Genomic DNA, 17,357 nt, shown 5'->3' with positions numbered 1-17,357 from the left:
AAATCACGCTATGAGTAATTTTATATCGCACTAACAGTGGGATAAACAGTATAGTAAGCAGTCAGTACATGCAGTTCACTTCCTACTTGATTTATGTAGTTTGCACTGATGGCATCAGGTTTTTTTTATGCCTGTTATCTTCCCTCCATTGCTCTTATTTGCCACATCACACACAATCCAGTCAGGCCCTGTGTTTTCATGGATGGTGGTTTGCTCTGACAGGTTATGTTTAGAGCTGAGTAAGTGGGCACTTGTGCGGCATAAGCAGAAAGCAGCGCTGCTTTAACAGCTGTCGGCGAGCACACGGCCTCTCCTCTTCTTCACACTTCCTCCGACAGTAATGCGCCCGGAAACGGAGAAAAGCAGCTGCCTGTCTGACCATAAAGCTGGGAGCAGGGGCGTTAATTGTTTCCCCACTGAGAAAGAATTAGTTCAGGCCAACCACCAGCTCAAACTCCAGGGAGAAGCGAGATGGGTGGTGGGCCGTTTTGGCAGAGCCGGAGAGGAGAGTGGGGGCAGGCCCAGCCGAAACTCGATTAGACCGTGTGGGGAAGGCGTGGAGATCTCGTTCCAGGATGTCCACACACATGCCCAATTCAATCTCAGGTTACTCCAACAACAACGGAAAGCAAGAAAGATAAATAACCACCCCAGACAAAGATAAAGAGACTGTATAGGTGGTGAATGACTTCATATTATCTATTATAAAACAAAGTTCCAGCACTCAGATCTGTAAAGTAGCTGATATATGCATCCGTACAGCAGCTGGATTTCAGTATTTTGGTGTAAACAGCCTGCGGTTAAACTCACAGAATATGGTGTAATTGTATATTGAGATATAGTGAGAAATATAATCAAATCTACAATGGATTATATTTTTTGCATAAGGAAAATGACATCTAATTTCTATTTTTTTGCTTCATGTCAGAATTTATATGACAGATAAATCCACGTTTCCCTCTAGTTCTCATTACTATAATATCCAGATGTTTTTCTTTTGAGTTTGACGTTGATTCTCATTACTGTAATAGTTAACTTTTTTTTTAAATATATTATGTTCTTTCATAGATAGAAGGATGGATGGATAGATAGAAAGATGCATATTTTAGGTTTTTGCATTTTGCCATTAGTTTCAGGATAAATAACCCCATTTTCCTCTTTAATTCTCATTACTATAATATCCAGATGTTTTTATTTTGAGTTGGATGTTGATTCACATTATTGTAATGCAGTTTTGTTATTTAATTTAACATTTATATAATCATTAAAAATATATAGTTTATGTATGAATATATGTATTTTTTTTTAATATATGATGTTCTTTCATAGCTAGATAGATAGAAAGAAGCATATTTTGTATCTTTTTTCCATTATGCTATTATTTTCCTGACAAATAAACCCATTTTCCCCTCTAATTGTCATTACAGTAATATCCAGATGTTTTTCTTTAGAGCCCCCCCCCTCCCCCCCGTCACAACATTATTGTCAGTGTCGATTCCCATTAGATTCTCATCACTTTGTTTTCGTATTTAATTTATAAAAAAATTCTAGATTAATTTTTTTGTTTGTTTATTTCTGTAAAAATATATCGTTTTGTTCCTAGCATTATGGTAATAAGATCTGAAATTGTCATGAAAATAATATTGCATTGCAAAACAATTTAAAAAAGGGTCCTTTAAAGCTTTTTACGCTCATGTAATTTCTTTGATTTTGGGCTGAAATACGACCCACACATGTTCTTGACAGAATTTGTGCGTTATATCATCCTCACTTCAAGTTGTGAAGTTAGAAAGATTCTTTTAGAGTTTCAATGTCCTTTAAAACTATTTTTATCAGGACGTTATCACATGCACATATATGTGAATAAATCATTCTCTCCACTTTTCAGATCACAGCTAATATTCAGGAGAGAAAACATATTCTCTCTTACTGGGGTCTCGGTGGGTGGTCAGGGAAAATGAGCAATGACAAAATGTGTCAGCTCTTGAGAGGCGCGTGATTGGCTCGTTCTCTGGAGGTGACGGTGAGGTGGCTCTTCATATTAGTTTGCTTTGCACTTAATGAGGCAGCGGGCCATGAAGGTCCAAGCACTCATAAATGATGTATTCATTAAATCAATGGTGCTTAATGATGACTGTAAAGACACAAGTGACCCAGCTTCTCCTGTTGGGCAGCCATTACCGTGGAGACTGCCAGCTGGGTGACATGGACATTTCCACCATTTAGACTGTCAATGAGATGCTTAAGACTAATAAATTACTCCACTTCAGCTGTGTGGAGGTTTTTACAGGGCGGGTGGAGGAGGGGGAGGGGGGGGAGGAGGAGGAGGAGGAGGAGGAGGAGGGTGTCACCGGGTCTGCAGGTGGAAACATCGCATATTTTTAGCTATAAATTATGAGTTTGAAAACTTTTAAAGCCAGTATTTAATTTCACTAACAAAAAATCTATCTATCTATCTATCTATCTATCTATCTATCTATCTATCTATCTATCTATCTATCTATCTATCTATCTATCTATCTATCTATCTATCTATCTATCTATCTATCCATCCATCCATCTATCTATATATCTATCTATCTTGATATTTTAAACTTTTCTTAATTAATTATATATATATATATATATATATATATATATATATATATCAAACTGCTATCAGAGGTCAAGGGAACAGCAGGCCTTTATGTCATGTCAGTTGGCCTGATACCAGAGAGATTCCAACTGTGGGACGGTGGAGAAAACAACACCTGCTCTTAATTGTAAGTCTTTAATACAGACATTTTCGGTTGCCATAATTCATACGATTGAAATAATTTGCACTCAGTTAATTTTAGGGCATTTGCGTGTTCTTCTACAATGTGTTACCTTTCCTCTTCCCTCTGGAGTCATCTGTCCCTGCGGATCCCAGCCGAGCACATTAGAGGTAAAATAACCCCTCTCTCCTCTCCTCCTCTCTCTCGGCTTATGAGCGTCACTGAGCAGGTCTGCAGGCGTAATATCTAAGTTGTCAGGAGCAGTAAATAAGCAGACTGATATGCATTATCTCTGTAATGGCTCCAGGACTACATTTCACTGGTCTGACGCTGTCGTTAATCGTCAAGGATTTCGATTTGGTACAAATCCCAAAGGTGACACTAATGTATCCAAATATATTTGCAACAGATGTTAGTTTTTATTTTTAATGATGGAACAAGAGTTTAAGATTTTCATTATCATCAAACAGCAAGTTTTTAAATGAGGCCTTTGCCGGCAGTATAATGTGAGAAGTGTACCACCTACTGGTCACAAATTGCTTTTCAACACCATCATTAGGTTGCACTGTAGTATGTCAACATTAGTACAGTGCACAAATAAGATGAGATCATCTTCGAGAGGAGCACACTAATGGAATTATGTCATTTGTGTATAACCTGTGGTGTTTCGATTGAGGGAAGATATTTACTTATAATGCATGGAATATTACACTAATTGACTTAATGTATTTCTTATGATTTTCTTACTGTGATGCATCCTGATCTATAGAATATGAAGCTATTTATTTAATGCAGCATGCTTTAAATCAATGGTTCTCAGCTGGGTTTATTTTGGCCATGTTGTACTTCATTATTCACATTTAGTGCTGTTTTCCACGACTCATTTTTTGGATTGCAACCCTGTCTTTGAGAACCACTGCCTTAAACTAAAGAATCCCTTATTTTGCTTCTATGTGATGTGTGTGGTTTAGTGTTCTTATAATAGACGTTTATGTCTCATTCATGATAAAATATAGTTTTGTGTAAAAATAAACAGGTTCACGGTTCAAAGAAAGGCCGCGTCCCAGTTTTCATACAGTCTGAATAGTGTGTGAGATTTATTACATCCCAAATTGTAGTTTTTGCAGCATACTATAAGTAATAGTATAATAGTAATATTATATTTAAAAAAATGTTACATTATAAATGTCACTTTTGATCAATATAATGAATTTTTAAGTTTTAAGTTTTATTAATAGTGATGTTAACTCTAATTTAGGTTTGTTGCAGTTTTATTCATCTCATAAAAAGACAGTCATTTAGAACCTAAATATAATTTAGATTATAAATAGACTGTTACTTTAGAAGAACCATTTTGGTTCCACAAAGAATCGTCTATTTCTTACCTTTTTATAATCTGAAGAACCTTCTGGTAAACAGAAAGGTTCTTCAGTTGTTATTAAAGGTTTTTTAGATGGACCATTTAGACAAAAAGGTTCTTCTTTGGCACCGAGAAGCTCCTTTATTTTTTAAGAGTGCAGGGTTACCTCATGTAATTTACTGCATAATTTAATGTTAATACTATAGTAGGAACTTGTAACATGCAACAAAGACACTAAAATAAAGTGTTAGCATTAGATTAAGATTAAGTTGCATGTTTAGGCTTTTTCTTTTTTTTTTTAAACAAATGTCAGATTTGTGAATGAATCATTCAGTCATTCAAGCGGCTTCATTGAATTGTTGTTTCGATCTGTTTGAGATCTGAAGAGGACCAGAGGGCCACAGTAACTCTGACAGGGGTTTGTGAAACCGGAGAGAGATGTGGAGGACTAAGTGATCACTTTATAAATGAAAGCAGATGCCTGGAATTATGAAGTGTCGCTCCGCAGATGGAGGACGTCGTTGATGAAGCGCTTCCCGACCCCACTCATGATCACTCACTTCTGAAGCTCGCGTGTGTTCTGCCGTCACGCGTGTACCAACACAATCACGCTTGAGTGAACGGGTTAAACCTGTTCTCAGACACATGATTAGGGGCCCGTTCCCCCCGTTCCTTGCGATGCTTTGTATTTTGCGCCCGAGCATCACATTTGATTGATCTGGTTGTTGTAGCGTCTGTGATTGATGGCGGTTGTTGCACGGCACAAGCCCGCCAGCGCTTCTCCGAAAGCGAGCAAAGAAGGGCCTGTCAGTGTCATTGATCTTCTTATAAATGAAACGTTCCGTTTCCCGCTGCATTTTATTGTTAAATGCAGTTCATTAGCGGCAAAGAGATTTATCACCGATGCTCTGTGTCGAGTGAATCACTGCACTACAACAGAGCACGCCACACTCCTGGTAGGCCGAGCCAACCTGAGGGCAAAACCATCCATCTCATGTGGGATCTGTCGCAGGGAACGATGCTGACCCAAAATATGCCATCTTGTCCTTAGTGTGTGTGATATCGCTATCAAGTCGTTTAGAGATAATATAGGAGTTGATCTTCTCTTAAGCTGCGTGGAGAAGTTTGGACGCATCTATTCATTCTTGATGGACTGTTTTCCACATTTCAGATTAATATTATTGTCACCAAAACTATGAAAGGACACCGCATGGGAATCATGTAGCAAACAAATGTGTTAAACTGATGAAACTGCTCTTATATTTTAGCTTATTCATGGGCTGGATATTCATCAACCAGCTTCATGAGGATCCTGGGATGCTTTTAAACATTAGTGTGGGAGGAACATTTATGATGAGCACTTCAGGATGCTTTTCCTTCACACTTTATATTTGACTACAGATATTTTTTATAAAGACATCAAAAATCATAAGATATTTAATCTGGTATGTCCAGATTTTGACTGCTAGTTTATTTGATATAGTGTTATTTGATCTATTATGCTTTGTTATGGTACCTATTAATATTTTGAATTCACTTTTATTTTCAGTTTTCTTTTTAGATGTACTTAATTTCTTTGTCATTTTTATTATTATTTATTTTTTGGTATATTTTTATTTTAGTTTTAATTTTAGTACTACAATTTATGTTGTCTTGGCAAGTGAAATAAAATAAAAATGTGTTTTTTAATTGTTTTTAAAAAACAACAACTAATATTCAGATTTACTTTTGGTAATTGTTAAATGCATTAATATTTTTATTTAGCTTTTATTTATTTTATTATTTTAATTTTAATTCATTTTAATTTTAGCATTTATTTTAATTATTTAACTTTGTTGCCAAGGCCACCTTTATAATTTTTTTTTAAGTTTAATCTTATATTTAATATATTAATACTTTTATTTCATTTCAATTTTTTTGAAATATTAAAATAAATCAGTTTAATTAATTATAAAGTACTGCTGTCAAAAGTTTAATCGCGATTAATCGCATCCAAAATAGTTTTTGTTTACATAGTATATGTGTGTACACTGTGTGTATTTAATATGTATATATAAATACACACACATGCATGTATATATTTTGAAAATATTTATATGTATATAATTGATATTATATATATAAATATATATATTTATAAACATAGCATATTTTTCTGAAATATATACATACATGTGTGTGTATTTATATATACCTTATAAATATACACAGTGTACACACATATACTATGCAAACAAAAACTTTTATTTTGGATGCGATTAATCGCGATTAAACTTTTGACAGCACTAATACAAAGTGTTTTTATATACTTTTCAGTATTGAAGTATAATTATTTTCTGATATATTATTCTCTCACTTCATCTGCCACTTCATTTTTTCTTCTTTCACAGATACTTGCAAAGCTGCCAAAGGATGTGGTTAAATAAGGCCATCATGCACCACCAAGGTATTGTCATCTTTTCTGTAACTGTAACGTTGTAAGTTTTTACCTTAGCTTTGCTGGATGTGTGCTTCACTTTCTGAAGTGACTCTCTGCTTTGTGTTTCATCTTTAGTCAACAATATTTCCAATTATGCAACAATGCAATATTTCCATTCTATCTCAAATGGTGAGCACAAAGCTGCACCTCTGTTTACTGCTGTTAAACATCTTTTGTGTGTGAGTGATTAGATGGCAAACTTTCCTCTCAATGAGACGAGGATTTGCATCGCGTGAGATGTCACCCCGACACGCGTAAATACTGTAACAAAGATGAATGATTCACTGACCACAGCACAGGGTTGATTTACTGTTTGCACGAGACAACTTGCTGAGGTTTGATGATATATGCATTGTTGATAACCACACAAGTTATATTTCTGTTTTTTTTTCTTTTGCAATAATTTTTCCATAGTACTTAATTTGTCAGAAAAGGTTTTTCCAATATTTATGCACTGATTATGAGAGAAAATCTGCAGAATGAATTGAAAAGCTCCCTTATACTGTAGGTCAGTGAACGCATTGTCAGATCACAAAACTGACTACACTAAATTTAGAAATAACTTGTGAAGTGGTCAGTGGCCAGAACAGTAGGAATCCAGAAAAATCTGGATATTTTAAAAGTGTGATTTCCAAGCTTGAATAAGACAAAAAAAAAAATTATAATTGTAAAAATTAGAGAGAAAAAAAAAAAAAAATATATATATATATATATATAGTGATTCTAATTTGGGGCTAGTTAGCTTACTTCTAACATATTTCCTCCACTAAAAACTCTTTGTGGGTGTTATCCAGTGTTTATATGGTTAATTAAAACAAAAGTCATAAACCGTGAAATAAAATGTTAACTGAAATAAGCTAAAATATGAAAAACAAATACATTTTTAGAAAAATGTAAATACTAAAGTTAACTAAAAGATAAAATATAAAGGATCAAACACTGTATAGACATATTTAAAAATAAAAATAAAAAATAAAGAGAAAATATACATATAAAAATAAAAACAAATAATTTCAAAATGAATACAATTAAGATTCAAAAACTAAATAAAACAAAACATCAACAAAACTGTAACAGTACAGTGATACTGAAATAACACTGATCTGATTTTTATTTATTCACTGGAAAAGTCATGGAAAAGACTCAAATTAAAAACATGCTGTTTCATGCCTGACAGTACAAATGCACCTCTTGGTCAGAATGATTGATTGTTAATATTTATTCATCTACTAATATTTACACTATTACCTTACAGTTTACACTTCATACTTCATTAATTTCAGATTTAAAAACTTATTTAGCTTCAACAATGGCCTTCTGCTAACATTGTTTATCAAGAATGACTCTAATCTGCCTGTCAGCCAGTATCATTTATTAATTTTTCTGTCGACAACAGCAGGATGCCCTTCATAGACATGGAGTGAGCCACTATACACAACGGTTTGTTATCATACACTTAGCTTGACTGTAAAACAGGGCAAAGGGTTATTCCCAGTCCTACAGGTAGATTTGGCTTCTATTCGGAGATGTGAGAGCAGCTCGGCTCTCATCCATATTCATCTTGTGAAATGGGGGAATGTGGCATATGGTTGGTACTCCTGTACACCCCGCAGAATGAGAGAGACAAGTTCAAAATTGGATTTAACACTCCAATTCCCCATTGACCTCATGGGCTGACACAATTACTATCCTGGAGGTGTATCAGGCAGGTCTAATCTTATTACAATAGCTGCGATCCACACGTGACACTTCCACACACAGATCTGTCCCAGTCTGGACTTTTCACAGCCTAAAGAAATAGCAGTAATTCCCGCCTGATGCTGAAGTGTTTTACTAGAGCAGTTGATGTTGTTTGGTGTCTTTGCATATGTTCAAACCTTCTTTGAGCAGCACCTGTTTTTGTAAGGTGACAGCGATAGTTTGTGAGGATTGTTGACGATGGGGTAATAGGGAATGTTGTTTCGGGACTAAATCACTCTACGTGTAATCCTACAGGAATAAGTCTAAATTAGTTTTAACAGTTCTATCGTCCTCAAATCATGTGATGGTGTTGTAGTTTGTTTATAGCCCAACTTTAGCTTTTTTTCTTTTCTTCTTGTAATTGTATTTAGGCTTCAGGCCCTGTATTCACAAAACATTTTATTTGACCACTAAGAGTTTTTATAAACAGCAGTAAGAAATTTTAGCTAAGAGTTTTCTCTTAAAACCTATTCATAAAGCTGCGGAGACAAACTTTTATTAAGGTATAGAGACAAGTCTTGAGCTAAGAGTAAGGGGGCGGGGCTGACCTCGTTGCTGTGGATGATGTCAGCATGCTTACTAACTAAATGATTGGCTGGTTGTCTCTGTCAGAGATTTATTTATGGAAATATTGTAGAGCACAATAGTATATTGGCATATTCAAATAAAAGTTAATTTTATTTAATATATAATGCCAAATATAATTCAAGTTAATTGCCACATTCAAATAAAGATTTTCAAATTCAGGATAAGTGTCCCTAATTAAACAAGTATAAGTTCTGCTTATTGTCAGCCTTGTCAATAATTAGCGGCTATGCAGGTAAACAGCCTTTTATTTGGCAGAGTAGAATAATCATGGTTGATAGTAAGAAATGCAAACGAAAAAATAAAATAAAAACTGGATACATGAAAAGCTGTTACTTCTTGCCCAACTGGTACATGAAAACAAGGATATAATAGAAGGAAAATTTGGAGTCAGGGTAACCTCCAAAACTAAAGGTGGCACCTTTTTAAAAAGTAATCCAAATATATCATCAAATGTTTGTAAAATGTTTAGGGGCAGATTGTTGGTCGCAGAGCTTATTTTCTGCAATAATATAACAGCCAATGGAAAAATCCTATTCGGTTCTGTAGAGGGAACTAGATGTGAACTTCTGAGGTGGCCTACAAAAACACTTTTAGAATTTCCTTAATCTTTTAACAACTGAGAAGATCAAACTATGTTTTATAAAAATGCCTGTTCAAATTCAGTACATCAGCATATGATGGGGAAGAAGGGGGAACTATATTTGATTTTTGGGTAACTCTAAAATGTGCTGGAGATTCTTAAAAATGCTTATTGTTTAGTTAATCATGCTTATTTTATGCAATTAAGTTTATTTCATGGCTTAAATAAATTACATGTCATGTAGACACTGACAGTCAAAAATGCTACGTTCAAATTCATTGACTTTTGAAAATCACGTTGTTGTTGTTGTTGTTGTTGTTTTGTTTTTACCAGGAAATAAATTTTGTTTTTATTGTCTCTTATAACAAAACTATTTTATTTAAACTGAAGAAAATGCAGATTGTGTTGTGAATAATAGTAAAAAAATCCTATTGTTCCATTTCCATTCCATTGTTTACACTTTTGCAGATCTTCACTCATATACTATATACAGTATATAGCAATTCTAGACTGACATTTTATTGATTTCACAAAATTAAACTATATTTTTGCCCAGCACTTAATATAAAGTTGGAAATTTAAGTATGTCCAACTTTATCTGCACATACAGCATACTCAAGTACAGAGTGATATATACTACTGTTTCATGGTTAACTATATTCTTGTATTGTCGCAAAATATTAGCTATATTATCACCTAGCTTTAATCTGCTATAAGGCTTGAAGATATTAAGATATTAAAAACAATAACATCATGATTTTTCTGTAAAGCTGCTCTCAAACAGTGTGTATTGTGAAAAGCACTATGCAAATGTATGGAAGCCGTTTATATAAACTCACAATTCTGACGTTTTTTTCCCTCACAATTGCGAGTTTATATCTCGCATTTCTGACTTTAATTTTTCTCTCACGGTTGCAAGTTTATATCTCGCATTTCTGACTTTTTACATTTTCAAGTTCATTCTTGATTTTAGTTTTTTATTTAGTTTCATATGTTAACACCACAATTAATTATTAAAGTAGCTCAAGCTCAATCAAATCAGGCCTGAAGCCAGTGATTTTTAACCAGTTTTAGTCTGAGAGTAATTCTTTGGGTGTGTTTCTCTGCTGATTAAGAGCTCGGGATGTTTCCCTCTCGCCGTCTGTCCCAGCTGGGCCGAGGTGAGCTCGGGGAGGCAGGTATCAGTGCTGACAGATCGCACTGTTAATTGCTAATTGTGTCTCTCATTAGGCGCTGGGGTGACAGGTGTTGTTAGTGTGTTGTGAGTTTTTCTGCTCTCTCTCATGACTTGTGCTGGTTCCCCAGCGCTTTACCACAGATCGAAGCGCTAATGGCTCCCCAGAGATATCCCATCAGCCCCTTGGCACAATGCACCGAGGGTTCAGCGTTTGATACTGTGTTGCAGTGACTCTGGAATTCCCAGCGGAGAGAGATTCGCTGTCTATCTCTGCCTGCCGCTCTCAGGTTATATGGAGAAGTCATTCTGAAGCGGCGTGTTTATCAAGCCATTTGGGGTGAGTGGAGCATCTAATATCAGGCCTTTGTGGATAAAATACGCCTCCCCAAAGGTCTTGAAAAATTGAGTATTGTTTGGTGATTAATTGGGGGTTATGTTCCATCAGTTACACTGGATCAAATGACAAGCATTTGTAGTGTTTCAGGCCACATTGTTTATGTATGAGTGGCAACAATGATTAAAAAACAAATCCTTTAAGATATTTTCTTTTTAAAAATTATTCGGAAATTTCTATTTCTTTTTAAGGAAATAAAAAATTACAAAAATCTGTAATGTTCTAGGATTCTAAAACCTGTTCACATCATGTCCGATGCAATTAATAATACAAAACTGTAGAAGCTATTCACACACTCTCAGAAGAACAGATACCTTTTCAAAAGGCACACCTTTGTACTTAAATATTAGTACCTTCTGAAAATTTACCTCCCCAGTGATAAATTTTGTATCTTTTTTTTCTGAGGACAAAACTAAATAACGTCTTTTGCATGTTAATACATTTTTTTAAATAGTTTTGAAGGGTTTCAAAACGTCTAGTCTCGCATAGCCAGACCTTCAGACTGAAGAACACAACACACTTCTCGCGTAAATCCTGTACAATTCAACCAATCCGATGACGACTTCAACACTCCTGAAGTGTTTCCACCGTCCCATATGCATCAGACGTTTAGCCGAAGATCCGTGGGCATGACGTCTGAGGCTGAGTCTACAAAACGTCTGACAATCCCTACTCACTTTGTTTCCTTTCTGAACATTTTTTGCACCAAAAAAAAGATTTACTGAGATTAATTGTTCACCACCCTAAAAAGTAAAAAAAAAAATATATATATATATATATATAAATGAAAATACATCCAATAAATTATAGTATTTGTTAAAAATATTTTGTCATGCATGTTTTTTTTCATAGAAACATCAGAGCTTGCTGTGACTAGGCTCTGAAAACCAATCATATGCATGAGGAAATAATATTATTTACATTTTTTGCTAGGTCAGTTTCCTTCATAATAGAAAAGTAAATATTTGTAAACCGAATCGGATCGCACATTTTTCAGAAAAAGTTCTGAAACCTGAGATGCATGTTTTTTGTTTTGTTTCAACAGGCCCTAAAGCCTCTAACGCTGACTGAGGATCTCTGGTCACTCACTTTCGCTTTTTAATAGAAAAGTAAATGCAGTGATGATTGTTTTCATGATTAATAATTATTGTTGTGTCTCAAGTGCTGATGTCCCTGTTTACCTCGCTGAAACTCTCTCTCTGGTGAGCCGTGTTGTCTCTGGCTACTAATTACAGCCTGAGGTGCTGCAGTTCAGTGTCTCTCCAGACCACCTCGACTCCGTGGCCCCGCTCTCTGATATTACCCAGCTCTGCTGTCTCAGCTTCTCTCTCTGTGGACATTAGCTCATCTCGCTGCTGAATATTAACACTGGTATTAACAGACTAGCCCACCTGGCGTCAAACGTGGAGGCTCTCTGTATATTAGCAGAGGGTTTATGGAGAAGGACCGCTGGTAATAACTCCCCTGTCGCCGGCTCGCTAATGAAGCAGTCCCATCGTGGGATCTGTGAGCTGGCGGATTCGGCTCCAGGGACGCACACCGTCCTGCAGGAGTCCTTTGAGTGAGAGCTTGAAACTCTCCTCTGGGAGAAACATTCTCTCCATCTTTCAGGTTTTGTTTCCAGTCATGAGAAGAGAAATCCATTGTTAGTATTATCATCATCAGTGTTAATGCTTTTGTGGTTAGTTTTTAATTCATAAATGTGCTTTTATTAGGCTTATGAGAAACGAGAAAAACGTAAACATTTTCAAACGTTAATTTTTGACAACACCAATGTAGAAATAAGAAAATATACTTTTCCCAGGAACTAGGAACTTTGGGCCGGTACTCTGTGTAGTTCCACCGCAGGAACCAGGATCTAAATAAAGTTCCAGGGTAAAAATTTGCCCCTGAAAAAGCCCCTACTCATGAGGTAGTACTTCTTCAAAGGTCAGGATTTTTCAACTCCTAGACTGTCCTTGGTAGTGCTAATACATTAGCGTAAACTACCTGTTCAAGCTACTTTGAAGTGAATCTTGGCTAAACTTGTTTATCATGTTGCAGTAACTTATATCTAGCCTATAGCTGTAGTGATAGATTATGTTAAAGAAAAGCTAACCCTTTAAGGTCCAGTCACACTGACCCTTAGTCATAGGTGGATTCCATTCATTTTATTAGGAATCCGTAAGGAATGGAAGTTATGTTGCAAAAGAGTTCCCCATGCAGATTTCATTCATGTTCAGATTGTTCATGCATATTCACCTCACTGACCCCTGACTTTTGTGTGAGCTGATTTTCATATTTTGCTACACCACTGACAACAGAAATTTTTGCCAAAATGTTGCTAATATGACCACACAAGGCCTGTGTTTAAAGAGCGCTTTTGCTTTAAAAGCATGTGTGGGTGTGAGTTGCTGTGCACATCAATTCAAGTCATCTTTATTTATACAACGCTTTTAACAATACAAATTGTATCAAAGCAGCTTTACCATATTAAATATTGTGTAATAATGCACAAAAGACAAAAGTAAAAACTCAAATTTTCAGTTAAAGGCAGTTCATCATTGATTCAATGGTGTCATCATCCAGCTCAGCTCAGTTCAAATAATATCTGTGCAGTCTAGTTGATGATATTGCTGGAAATGAAGTGTCCCCATCTAAGCATGCTAGAGGCGACAGCAGGCAAGGAACCAAAACTCCACCGGTGACAGAAATGGAGAAAAAATCTTGGGAGAAACCAGGCTCAGTCTATAGCTATGTAGCTATAAAAGTGACTACAGCACAGCTGTGTTCATTAATTATAATAATCGGAATCAACTACTCTTCATGAACAAATATTGCTCAGTAGACTTAATGTAGGCCTTTAACGGATGCCAGTCAATGCATCAAATTGATATAATGTGTTTTTATCAGAAATGTCAATGACATTGAATGTGTTTCCAGGAAAGTCAGAACTATCTGATTTATAATGTGTATTCTGCTACTGGTTTATTATTAGCATCAGTTCTCTTTGCAGTAAATGGCTTCCAGCAAGTACCTTTTACTTTACAAATGGAGAACTAATCGTTTATGGATATATAGTTGTCTTAGGAACTAGTATAACAGACATCAAGGCCGTTATTGTAGATCACTTCCAATTATGCAAACCCAAATTTCCACATGACTCTTTAAGACATTGTGTTTTAGGATCACCGACTGACAACAGGACGGACAGATGGATGTGGATGTGATGCTTTGTGAGTGATAGTTTGATGATTTTATCACTGTAGTGGTAATGGAATCGCTCATCCTGACACCAGGAGAGGGTTTTTGTAACGTAAAATGACCTGTTCAGTCCCCAGGGTTTAATAGTGTGTGAGTTAAAGTAGTTTAAACATTCCTATTGGATTTAACAAATCAGGTGTGACAGGACACCATTCTAGCATCTGCAAGATGTTCATTTAGACACGGAGCACAACAGTCCTGTGCTCGTTTGTGTCTGAAAGAGAGGGAGAGCACCTGGGAAGACATGGGAATGAATATGTGTCACTATTATCTGCTGGACTTATTATCCCTCATAACAGATCAACGATTAGTCTCATTAATTCTGAAATTTCACTCTCAGGCCTTTGTCAAACTGAGACAAAGGTGTCATGTAAGACATGAAAAGACAAGATAGATAGATAGATTTTCATATGATGTCATCATAAAGCATCTGTATATTTGAATGTTTTACCCAGCGCCACAGATATTGATGCAACGTGACTGTTTTTGTGATGTAAACGTTGCAAAGCAGAACCTATCTGTTGCCGCACTCCTCTGTGTCTATTAATGGTCACTGTGGGTAAAATAAGCAGTATGCGTTTGACGCTGTGTTGACAGCCGTATGATTTATCTGAACCTGTCCTTTCTGTTTGCACCACCATGCTCGGTGTTGCTCGCGTCAGTCATAATAATCGTCAGCACGTCTCTCCGCCGAGGCGAATGCTCCCACAGCCAGCAGGTTTTGTTCTCCTCGTCTCTTCTGGCAAACTCTATTTAAACAACCTGGTAAACATGCCTGTCTTCATTCATTATTTCATCCCTCATCATGATCAAGCTTCTCAATTTAATGAGGCAAATAGATATTTCTGCAGTGATTGTCTCTCTCCCTCCAAGTATTAAGAATATTAAATGGACACATCTGTTTTTAATTAGCCGCTAAAGTCACCTCGATGCTGCCTTCCATTTTAATGTACTTCGTGGGCTGTTTTTTATATCCGAGTAAACAGCCGAGCAGTTGCATCAGCAGCTAAACGAAGGAAAACCAAGCAGTCGGAGCTGCTGTACTTTAGGCCCGGTCTAAATTCATGTTTTTTCAGACAGAATCGAGCGTCTCAAGGCAGAATCGCTACTGAAAGGTGAAAGGTCACCATCTAAAGAGAGATGTTTGTCCTCAGGAGATGCCACAGGCTGTTAAACGCTCTGTCGAGCAGCACACACACAGCTTGAGGGAATTATGGGAAAGGTTACTCTATGAGGGATGGCGTTGGTTTTTTGCAGACGTGGCATGTTAGGGTGCTTGTGAATGGAGGTCCGGGCTGGGAATGATTTGAGAGTAAGCACAGACAGGTGTCAGCGTACTCTCAAGCTCCCTCTGCTGGCCCCCCGGGGACCGGAGCCATAATTACATGCACACAAACACTCAGAAGGGCTTTCAGATGCACACACACACATGCAAACACTCTCACATACACAAACACACATGGTTTCCTGAGCTTCACCTGCCCTCTAGTGGAGCACAAACTATCTGCATCACTTCTAGTTCACAATAAAGTGAATTGTCAAGTTAGTGAGGCTTTACATTGTTTAGGTTTTACTCCAAAATGTAAAAGATTTTTAATTGATTGCAAAATTGCATTGCTCATTTGTTGATCTTTCAAAGCTCAGAAGAATTGAAGTTGTCTTCCTGATCTTAGATGTTTCTGCTAATGTAGTTTCTGCTATTTGAATCACTGAATCAATGATCAACTGACTTTAAATGAACAAAAATGACTGTTTACTATTGTCCTCTTGCATTATCAAAACTATTTTCCTGTTTAATACTAAAGACACAATCTGTATAATATAATGCACTCTACATATATATATATATATATGTGTGTGTGTATATATATATATATATATATCAGAATGAGCTTTTTTGCCAGGTATGTTCACACATACAAGGAATTTGTTTTCGTGACAGAAGCTCCGCAGTGCAACATAATGACAGTGACAGAACAAAAAACACAAAATGGAATAAAAAACAACAAAAAAATACAAATAGGTATATATATATATATATATAAAAAAAATATATATATATATAAAATATCTATAACTAAAACTGAAATAAAAATGTATATAAAAAAATTATTTATGTAAATAGTATTATAATACTCAATCTATAGTAACTTTTGTTGCAAATTAATCTGTATTTGATCTGTGTCATCTGATTTGGTTTCGTGTTGTTTTAAATCATTACTGAGGATGAGGGCATGTCACACAACCTGTTCTTGTTGTCATACGTTTGGCGGTTTCTACCAAATGACAATAAAGGAAATGTGAAATATGTTCACTTCTCCTTTTACAGTTGTGGTTGATTGTTTTGCTATCTTTAACTGTAAAGGATTTTATGAATAGTTTCAATTTTTTTCTTTTTTTCTTGTGCTGTCTCTTTCAAATCCCTATCAGAACCAAGGTTATTGTAGTTTACCAAAACTACAAAGTTTAAAAATATAATAAGTTTCGCAGGTTGTTTGCTTCAGAAATGTAGGATACATGAGAGTTTTTTCCTTATGAGAAAATTGAGACTTCGTAAGCCTTCCTAATTTGTTTCATTTTATCTCATTGTTGAATAGGGAAAGAAAACAAAATTTCACCTGTGATTTCTCTCTCTCTCTCTCTCTCTCTCTCCATAACCCTGTTGGGGGAGGGGGTTCTCTCTCTCTCTTTCTCTCTCTCCACACCCCCCCCCCCCCCCCCAACAGGGTTATGTAGCAGGACCAGCCAGTGTTAAAATACTGAAAATAAAATACAGTAGTGTAACTTCAGTATATTACTCTATAAATATTCAATTTCAGCATGTAACACTCTAAAAATTATTGTTTGTTTAGGTGGTATTTATATATCCATCTATCCATTCACCATATTAATGTAACTGAAAACTGTGCAACTAAACATACATAGGCCAATTTCATTTCATGCTAAATCTTGCAATCCTAACTAAATAATTGCAGCAATTGTCTGAATTAATTTGTGATTTAGTTTATTAATGTTCATGTTTACAAATACATAGTAATTA

General features: G+C 35.8%; 1 long non-coding RNA gene across 1 annotated transcript; it reads left to right on the top strand.

Annotated features, from left to right (window-relative positions):
* The first annotated feature begins 10,774 nt into the window (after window positions 1-10,774).
* Window positions 10,775-15,984, top strand: LOC132157863 (uncharacterized). Its single transcript, XR_009437632.1, has 3 exons — window positions 10,775-11,017; window positions 14,240-14,289; window positions 15,394-15,984. It is a non-coding gene; the product is annotated as an uncharacterized LOC132157863 (long non-coding RNA).
* The last annotated feature ends 1,373 nt before the right edge of the window (window positions 15,985-17,357 follow it).

The sequence above is a fragment of the Carassius carassius genome, chromosome 15 (assembly GCF_963082965.1).
Source record: "Carassius carassius chromosome 15, fCarCar2.1, whole genome shotgun sequence".
In the NCBI taxonomy this organism is placed as follows: domain Eukaryota; kingdom Metazoa; phylum Chordata; class Actinopteri; order Cypriniformes; family Cyprinidae; genus Carassius; species Carassius carassius.
This window is presented reverse-complemented; position numbering and strand designations above follow the sequence as displayed.